The 10,172-nt window shown below is 40.7% G+C and overlaps 1 pseudogene; it reads right to left on the bottom strand.

Annotated features, from left to right (window-relative positions):
* Positions 1–8,748: 8,748 nt before the first annotated feature.
* Positions 8,749–9,745, bottom strand: LOC127680010 (glyceraldehyde-3-phosphate dehydrogenase-like; annotated as a pseudogene).
* Positions 9,746–10,172: the final 427 nt, after the last annotated feature.

The raw sequence follows: 10,172 nt of genomic DNA, 5'->3' as shown, positions 1-10,172 counted from the left end.
GCCCCACTGTTGGGCATTTCAGATAAGGACATCCCCATCGAGTCCTGGGAACCTCTCACATGCCAGGTCTCTGGGACTTTCTAGAGGTTCCCCCATCCCTGCCCCCCACAGCTGCGTATTTATTCTTTCTCCTGGCCTCTTTCTCTGGGCTTGAGTGGTAGGGGATTTGTAATCTGGAAATGGGCAGCAACAGTCCTCTTCCCTTCAGTGAGCAAGCTTGAGTTTAACTGTTTTACATAGTGGACTCTCACCTGTGTGTTTGTTTAAAGGGAGAATGTTTGCAGCTAAAGTTAGAAAATTCCCTTCCAGCCTGGAAATCAGTGATATTGAATGTCAAACACAACGATAATTTGATTTCTACCATTTTGTGAATACCGCATTAACAATTTGGAGGAATTGCATTACAAGTTGCTTCATCCAATGATGTAATAATCAAATAAAATGCCTTCTAATCCTATTTATTCAGCTTCCCTCTGTTGTTCTTAGTCTGCTTTGAGAGTGCTGTCAAATTGAATTTGCCATCCTCCGTGTTTGCCAAAGTTTATTATTTCAATTTACAACGGCAGAGATGTTATAACCTGGTCTTTCATGTTGTCTGCTGCGTTAGCTGTGATATTGTGCCAATATGCACAACAGAGTAATTATGGCAGTTCTGGTGTCCTTTGCCTCAGGAAAGCAAGGAATCGTCTCTCTGACATCTGTAGGGATCCTGTGTTACAGCCTTCAGGCAGAATCAAGACTGGGGGATTGATTTATTTAATTTATTTAGTACTTACTTATTCGCTAGTACTTTAAGAACCCTCAACAAAACATTATTAAAATATTTCCCCCAAATCACAGGTATGCTGATGTCAAGTACAGCATGGGCCCCATTTGAGAAAAGATGCTTTGAAAAGCCAGAGATGGAAGAGTATGTAAAAGCATCTTCGCTCCTTGGTCTGAGAGCTTGCAGGGCCCGCTGGGCTCAGGTAATGTCTGCAGCCGGTTCTGAGGCTGGTTCAGTGGATTATCTGCTGTATCCACAGTGAAGGGAGGTTGCCTCAGCTCGCCATCTACAGTCCAGCATTGTGCTCCAAGGCCAGACCCACAGTGTGTGAAAAGCAAAGAGGGAGAAATGACCTCTCTATTAAAACTAGTTATGCCGGGGCGGTGGTGGCACATGCCTTTAATCCCAGCACTTGGGAGGCAGAGGCAGGCGGATTTCTGAGTTCGAGGCCAGCCTGATCTACAGAGTTCCAGGACAGCCAGGGCTACAAACAGAAACCCTGTCTCGAAAAACAAAAACAAAACCAAACAAACAAAAATGAAAATTTACTAAAGCTAGTTATGATAGTGGCAGCATCTGTTTGTTGTAAGCATTCTAGCAATGCAAAACATTCTTAGTAAAATTCTTCATTTTTTAGTTTTGATTCTGAGTCCCCTTCTTCATATATAATACACATGCACATAAATGGCATATAGATACAATTTTAAATTTAATTACATATTTCTCATATTTTCATAAGTGTATATGGATAAGGATCATATTCTCAGGGGCCTTTTAATAGGGACGTCGCCAACTAGTCAGCAAGAAGTTTTCTGTCCTCAGTGGCTATGGTGTGTTGCCATGGCATTAGAAACAGTTCAGCTTTTAAAGACAGCCTCAGAAGTTAGGAAGCCAGGTTTGCTCTTCGCTCGGGCGCAGACCCCTCTTGTAGAAAAGAAATGAAACAGAAATCAAGTTGGTTTTCTGTAGGGCAAATATACCAATTTCACTTTGGGAAATGAGGCTCCCCATGTGTTACTGGGATCAGTGTCCGCTAGAACTCGGCAGAGCGGACCCTCCTTCCACAGGCCTTTTCTCCACCCAGCTAAACGGAGCTGGGATAAGTGAGCCGTCAGTGCAACCGGCCTGGCTGATTTGTTGATACACCCCGGCTAGCAGGAAAGTTCTTCAACTAATTCACTTAAGATAAGGGAATGGTTTCTCAAAGGCGAAGCGGAGAAAGATGCCGTGCTTCTCGGTAAGCCTGTCCAAATTGTCTGCAGACCACTCGAGGATGAAATTGAGTCTAACACTACAGCATGTATTACTAAGAGTCGACTAGGCAGTAAATATTTAAAGGGTCTAAGCTAAGCTTCTCCATCATTTACCTGCATTTTGTTTGGATGACAGGAAGTGAGGAGTGCACTGCAGAGTAAGATTAGGGGCTGGAAATGCAGTCGCAGAGATTAAATGCGTATTTCCTGAGGCGCCCTTCATTATGTGAAAGTGGTAGAGGATAGAGTTCCTGAAGGGTTTTCCACTTGGCTGCATGATTAAGTGTTCAGGGAACTATATAATTGGTAATATACTTTAAAGAATATTCCTGTGTAAATAATTTCCTTATTTAAACTTCACAATGTATAGTATTTAAATACTTGTCAAGCAATAACTCACTGGTAGCAGAAAATTATAAAAGTCTACCAGCAGGATTAAGGATGTTGAGGTTGAAGTTGACTGATCTCTATAGTTTTCTCAAAGAGGGAAATTACCACTGATCTGTAATTTGTGAAAAAGACACACAGTTGCAGTAATTTGAACAATTGTGGGTGAAACTCCAAATCGATTTGTTCTGTTTTATTTGGAAAACAGGGTAGGAAGTGTGTTTAAGTTCTCAGTCCATGTGTGCACATGTGCATATAGTGTATTTTTTTAAAGAAGACATTTAAAATGAAAATGCATGTCTTGAATGTACGAGATCTGTCATGGGCTTAAGCATATTGTCCAGGTAACAAACAACACCAGTATCATTTCTGCAAACAATAACAGATGGTAGTACTATCTATCCATATATGGTGGGGGCTAGGGTGTTGAAGGAATTTACTAGGGAATCAGTATTTGCCATCCCATTTGTCATGGGTTATAAATCCAAGCCCTAATTTATAAGGGTTTAAGGCCTTTCATCCAAATATAAAAAGGGACCCATTAAATTTAACAAGCCTTCTTCGTTGTCGGGACTCATCTTGTAAATATGCCATGTGATTAAATGCAATGAAAGGGGGATTTAACTTACAGTTGAGGGTGTGTCATAAGAGATAAGGGCTCTGGAGTTTGCAGAGAACTCTGAGACCAAGAGCAACTGGATATGCAAGCGACAGTAATAAAAACATCAGAATAACACTTGGGGCAGTATATCACTGTCACAGTGGCCAGGATTAGGGCTCTGTGGAGGGCCATTACAAAGAGCTACTTCTGTGACCTAAGATTCCAAGCTATCCACAACATGAAAGAGTCAATCTAGTTTTAAGTTACTCACCTAAGAGATCCCCCCTCAGGAAGGTAGATCCACCTTAAGCCATGCTCATATGAGATAAGAGAAATAGTTGCCCCCTTCACAAGATAATATACCCCTCCCTCCCGGAATCCCCATACCCAGTGCAGTCAGTTACAGAGCTGTGGCCATTCTGCTTTATAAGTTTTCCAGCCTTATAATAGTCAGAAAAGCATAACTTTCCCTTTTCTTCTTCCTTTATCTTTGTAGAAGTGTGCTTCCCCAACACGTTGGGTCTTACTATATCTAAACCCCCGTTCTGTATGGTGGCAGCTTGCCTGCCGTATGTTTGACTCCTAGCCTGGCTCAATACGAGTGACACGGCTATCTCTCTTTCTCTTTTTCATCCTTTTCTTCCAGCCAACTGCCAACATTTCCACCTTGCTGCACTGAGTTCTGCTTTTAAACTCTAATAATATTGTTCTTGGGTTTTCTTCTGAGTGCATTCTTAAGTTCTTTTATTAATGAGACTGAACATTCCCCACAAGGGGACCCCAATCTCTCCAATAACATGGTAATTCTAGTTGGACTCATAAATTTGATGTTATCATTGTGGATAAACACTTTAAAAGGATGAAGCTTAGTAATATGCATTGAAAATAAAAGACTGAAGTTAGGGTAGAGTATTACAAAACAATCAAATTATAAATTTATTTGAAGAAGAAGAGAAAATGTTACAGGTTGGCAATTTAGTTACACTGAGGTCTTGTTTCTAGCCTTAACATTGGTGGTTTGAAATGATTGTTAAATAGTTCTACCATGTAATTCAGTTATCACAATCTCTGATAGATATCTAAAGGAAGCAAAATCTTCATATTGAAGAGATACATATTTATACATATCTGCATGTTTATTGCTGCACTAGTCACAATAGCTAAGATTTAGCATTTGTCTAGATGTCAATCAACAGATGAATGGAACTACAAGGAAGATTGAAATCCTGTCTTTTGAGGCGAAATGGTTGAAACCGTAGAGTGTAGCATGTTAAGGTAAATAAGTCAGATATAGAAAGACATGTTTCGAACACTTTCTTTCATACATAAATGCTCAAAAATTTGAGCTAAAGATAGACTAGTGATAAAATAGAGGTTGTGAGGAGTGTGCCACAGGAAGGAGGATTGGTGGAAGGAGATTGAATTTAATCAGTGAATTATGTATGCACATCTAGAAGTATTAACAAAATCATACTAATCTGTAGAATCAACACATATTAATAAATTAATAAAATTTAATAAGGAATGTAAGACATTCACATTTTCTCATAATATAAAAAAGCAGATCACATTGCTAGCAAGATGAGTTAAAAACTAGAGCAGAGTACTGGCCTACTGAATCAAAAGGACAGTTGGTTGGACACTGTTGGATTTGGCTTATGAAGATGAATAATCATGAAGTTTCTTTGCTCTGGAACCCAGCTCTGAGAACCACATTAACCAACCTCCCCTGAATGTCCTTTATCTCTTTTTCCTTTGTCACCTCACCCCTAGCAGCCTCTCCTGCTCCCTGATTTCTGTTTTAGTGGAGTTGAGTTGCTTCAAGTGCTATTTCTTTTACAGCATTCAATAAACATTTGTGGAATTTGAGGAATTTCAGCTTTCTGTTTAGTCTTGCAGCATTAAGGGTTGACCTTAGGGCTTTGTATGTATTGGGTAAATGCTCTATTGCTTAACCACATCTCTATGCCTTCAATTGATGTTCTCATATATAATGTCAGTTTTGAAAACAATAAAAGTTTTTATGAGATATACTAATGCTGCCAGAGATGTTACAAAGTAAAGCAAAGTGACCTAGCCGATGACTCCAGGTACTAAACCCGAAAGTCAAATACAGTGTGAAAGTGCAACAGCAATCTCTTTAATTTAAAATTGCTAATGTATCTTATTTAGAATTATTCAAAGTGAATTAAGTTACATAAAAATACAAAGCCTCTACAAATGCTTAGGAATGTGTATTAACTGGCACGGTATAGTCCTCACTGCATAGTTTTCTATGTATTTTACACTGTTGAAAGCATTCCCATGGTTGACATTTTGAGGCTGATCTACATTTCTCCTTTACTCTCTCTTCTTCCCTCCTTCCCTCCTTCCCTCCTTCCCTTCTTCCCTCCCCTTCTCTTTCTTCTTCTTCTTCTTCTTCTTCTTCTTCTTCTTCTTCTTCTTCTTCTTCTTCTTCTTCTTCTTCTTCTTCTTCTTCTTCTTCTTCTTCTTCTCCTTCTCCTTCTCCTTCTCCTTCTCCTTCTCCTTCTCCTTCTCCTTCTCCTTCTCCTTCTCCTTCTCCTTCTCCTTCTCCTTCTCCTTCTCCTTCTCCTTCTCCTTCTCCTTCTCCTTCTCCTTCTCCTTCTCCTTCCCCTTCTCCTTCTCCTTCTCCTTCTCCTTCTCCTTCTCCTTCTCCTTCTCCTTCCTTCTCCTTCTCCTTCTCCTTCTCCTTCTCCTTCTCCTCCTCCTCCTCCTCCTCCTCCTCCTCCTCCTCCTCCTCCTCCTCCTCCTCCTCCTCCTCCTCCTCCTTCTTCTTTTCTGTTTTTGTTAAGAAACAAGCCCACAATGGATGTTATAGCTCCTTGGTAGAAGAGAAGAAACTAGATACCATATTGTTTACACCAGTCTTGCGATCCTTTCACTGTCTTCTAGAAATCCGAAGTCATCTTGGGAGTTATAGTTAGCTAGAATGAGAGATTTAATTGACAATCTAACAAGATAAAAAAGTCCCTTATTTATCCATTATGTGTGTGTGTGTGTGTGTGTGTTTATTGAGGGGAAGATTACAGCTACAAAAAAAGTCTCTTACTTATCCATTATGTGTGTGTGTGTTTATTGAGGGGAAGATTACAGCTACACAGAATTTTACAATTGCCACAGCTCATCTACATGCATCATCTGATTTAGTCTCCCAAACAAGCTTTACAAGACATGAAACAGCTTGATTAAATGATTTAACAAAGGTTATCTGGCTTGTGAGTGACAGAATAGAAACTAGAATGTGATTTTAATTTCATCTAGTTAACAAAAAAAAAAAAAAAAAAAAAAAAACTTCAGACAACTCAGTGAGCCTGTTATGGATAGTGCTATATTAGATCTTGGAAACAGATTGTGAACAAGGAAGGGAACAGACAGCAAACAAAAATATGTTTATAACAGTTGTGATAAGTGTAATGCAGGAAAAGTAAAGATTGCAATGAGAATTTACAGGCAAGCTGTAACCTTGCTTGTGTGTGAGGTTTGATTGAACAGCTGGCCCGAAGACGGGACTTTCATCTTCACAGATCATGCTCTGGGTCCTTCCTTGTGAATTCAGCTAGACTGGATTTTATACTATGTTCAGAAAAATCATAACACTGTATGAGAAAATGAGAACTATAGCAAAAGGATTAATAAATATATGTGAAGTTTCATCCTTTTAAAGCTTTAAAGTATCATTTCCTTCAACATTTCTCCATGATAATTTTAGAAATTATAATACATCATCTCTCCATCCTCTTCCCCCTCCAAAGAGACCCTCTTACTCTCTCAAATTTGTGGCCTTTTTTTTTTCTTCACTAATTTATTTATTCGCTTTACATCACAATATCAGGCCCATGTCCTCCAGGCCCTCTCTCACACACTTCCTATCCTGTTTCCTCCTCCCCTTCCCCTTTGAGGGAGCCCGCCTTCCCTGGTATTCCCTCTACCCTGGCCTATCAAGTCTCTGCAGGATTAGGTGCAACAGCAATAACTTATAATATTTCAGGGGATCTTTTCGATAACCCTGACCAACAGCTCAAAATGGGACTTGCCATGTCTGATGCTAGGATTTTTATTAAATATGTGGCTCTTGTGAAGACTATTGCCAGCTTAGATGGGAAATTTTTATTTAAACTGTTTATGTACTTATGTGCACAAACTTAGTTATATTATACACAATTTTAAGTAGGTAGATAATAATCATATGATTCCTTGTGACACCTTTACTGTTAATTTACTTGCCACCCTACTATATCTATTTTCTCCTCCCTAATTGATGTTCCTTTACTTTTTCCATTTCCCTTTCAAATCACTTGTGCCCTCTTAGTCTCTCTTCTTTTTTTTTAAATGTATTTATTATATGTAAGTATACTGTAGCTGTCTTCAGATACCCCACAAGGCATCAGATCTATTTGTGGATGGTTGTGAACCACCATGTGGTTGCTGGGATTTGAACTCAGGACCTTGGGAAGAGCAGTCAGTGCTCTTAACCACTGAGCTATCTCTCCAGCCCTCTTAGTCTCTCTTCTATTGATCCCCCATTCCATTGTCCCCTTTACTTTCCCTTCTGCAGTTACTCCAGGTTGTATATTCACATCACGCAGACCTCAAGAGAGTGACCCCACATGAAAGAAAACATATGACACTTGTCTTCCTCTTTTCTAGTTCTACCCATAAAACATCTTTTATACAACAATCGTTCTAGTTGGCTTTGTGTTACTGTGATAAACACCATGACCAAAAGCAACGTGAGAAGGAGAACATTTATTTGGTTCATACTTCCAAGTCCCACTCCATCACCAAGAAATATCAGGGCTGGATCTCAAGCACAAAAGGAGGCAGAAGCCATGGAGGAAAAGTGTTTACTGGCTTGTTTCTCTGGTTTTTGCTTGCCTAGTTTTCTTTCTTTCTTTCTTTCTTTCTTTCTTTCTTTCTTTCTTTCTTTCTTTCTTTCTTTCTTTCTTTCTTTCTTTCTTTCTTTCTTTCTTTCTTTCTTTCTTTCTTTCTTTCTTTCTTTCTTTCTTTCTTTCTTTCTTTCTTTCTTTCTTTCTTTTTTTGGTTTTTTTTTTTTCCGAGACAGGGTTTCTCGACAGCCTTGGCTGTCCTGGAACTCACTCTGTATACCAGGCTGGCCTGGAACTCAGAAATCCGTCTGCCTCTGCCTCCGGAGTGCTGGGATTACAGGCGTGTGCCACCATGCCCGGCGCGCTTGCCTAGTTTTCTAACTGAGGATTGCACTATGCACAGTAGCCTGGGTCCTCGCACATCAATCAAGAATCAAGAAAATGTCCTATGAATATACTCACAGGTCAATTTGATAGAAACAAAAAGCCAAAACCAACCAATCAACCAGGCAACAAACACTTCAGTTGAGATACCATCTTTGCAGGTGACTGCAGGTAGTGTTAAGCTGACAAACAAACAAAACGTCCAATCATGGTTATGGTAAAACATTCAGTAATAGTTACAGGTAGGAAAAACTTTGTATCAGTCTCCTGAATATCATTAAAGACAATTTTTAAAGATTTATTAAAATGATTTATTTTTGGGGTGAAGCAAATTTTATTGATGGTATTCAAGAGAGTAGGGAGGGCTCCCTAAGCCCCTCCCGTTAAGGGGTCTGGGATGGAAATTGTGAGGTAGATGCTCTGTGCTGGGGGCGCAGTTGGGACAGGGACTCCTCAGCAACTGAGGGCCTCTCTCATGCTCTCTTGCTGGGGTGGACGGTCTAGGCCTTCTTACTCCTTGGAGGCCATGTAGGCCATGAGGTCCACCACCCTGTTGCTGTAGCCGTATTCATTGTCACACCAGGAAATGAACTTTACAAAGTTGTCATTAAGAGCAATGCCAGCCCCAGCATCAAAGGTGGAAGAGTGGGAGTTGCTGTTGAAGTTGCAGCAGACAATCTGGTCCTCAGTATAGCCCAGGATGTCCTTTAGCCTCCAGATGCCTGCTTCACCACCTTCTTGATGTCATCACACTTGGCAGGTTTCTTCAGGTGGCATGTCAGATCCACAATGAATACACTGGGGGTAAGAACACAGAAGGCCATGCCAGTGAGCTTCCTGTTCAGCTCTGGGATGACCTTGCCCACAGTCTTGGCAACACCAGTGGATGCAGGGATGATGTTCTGGGTAGCTCCCTGGCCATCACACCACGGCTTTCCAGAGGGGCCATACACATCCAGTCTTCTGAGTGACAGTGATGACACAGATGGTGGTCATGAGCCCTTCCAAGATGCCAAAGTTGTCATGGATGACGTTGGCCAGGGGAGCTAAGCAGTTGGTGGTGCAGGATGCATTGCTGACAATCTTGAGTGAGTTGTTATATTTATCATGGTTCACACCCATCACAAACATGGGGGCATCAACACAAAGAGCAGAGATGATGACCCTTTTGGCTCCACCCTTCAAGTGGGCCCCAGCCTTCTCCATGGTAGTAAAGATGCCAGTAGACTCCATGACACCAGCATCTCCCCATTTGAAGGTAGTGGGATCTCACTCTTGGAAGATGGTGATGAGCTTCCCACTGATGACAAGCTTCCCATTCTCAACCTTGACTGTGTCGTTGAATTTGCCATGGGTGGAGTCATACTGGAACATGTAGACCATGTAGGTGAGATAAATAAAAGGGTCATTGATGGCAACAATCTCCACTTTGCCAGATGCAGAGCAAGGCAGCGCTGGTAACTAGGTGCCCAATATGGTCAAATCCATTTACACTGACCTTTACCATCTTGTCTACAGGATGATGCTGGCACTGCAGAAGAAGATGCTCTCTCTGGAACAGGGAGGAGCAGAGAGCCTAAAATGATTTTTAAATTAAAATATTCTCTGTGTGTGCATGTGCGTGTGTGTGTGTGTGTGTGTGTGTGTGTGTATACAAGTGTGAGTACCAGGTATTGGAGCCGGAGTTACATGTAGTTTTGAGCAATCTGACTTGATTACTTGATTACTGAGAAATAAATTAGGACCTTGTGGATGAGCAGCAAGTACTCTTAGCTGCTGAGTCTTTTCTCCACCATCCCCTCCTATTTAAATTATTTATTTTTTATTTTAATTGTCTCTTTGTGTGTAAATTTAAGAAAATTTTAATACCAGCATCCCAAAGTGTAGGAAACAGTGATCTTTAGCATGATTCTCACCTTCAACCTTGTTTTTGG

The sequence above is a fragment of the Apodemus sylvaticus genome, chromosome 3, assembly GCF_947179515.1.
Source record: "Apodemus sylvaticus chromosome 3, mApoSyl1.1, whole genome shotgun sequence".
Taxonomy (NCBI): Eukaryota; Metazoa; Chordata; class Mammalia; order Rodentia; family Muridae; genus Apodemus; species Apodemus sylvaticus.
This window is presented reverse-complemented; position numbering and strand designations above follow the sequence as displayed.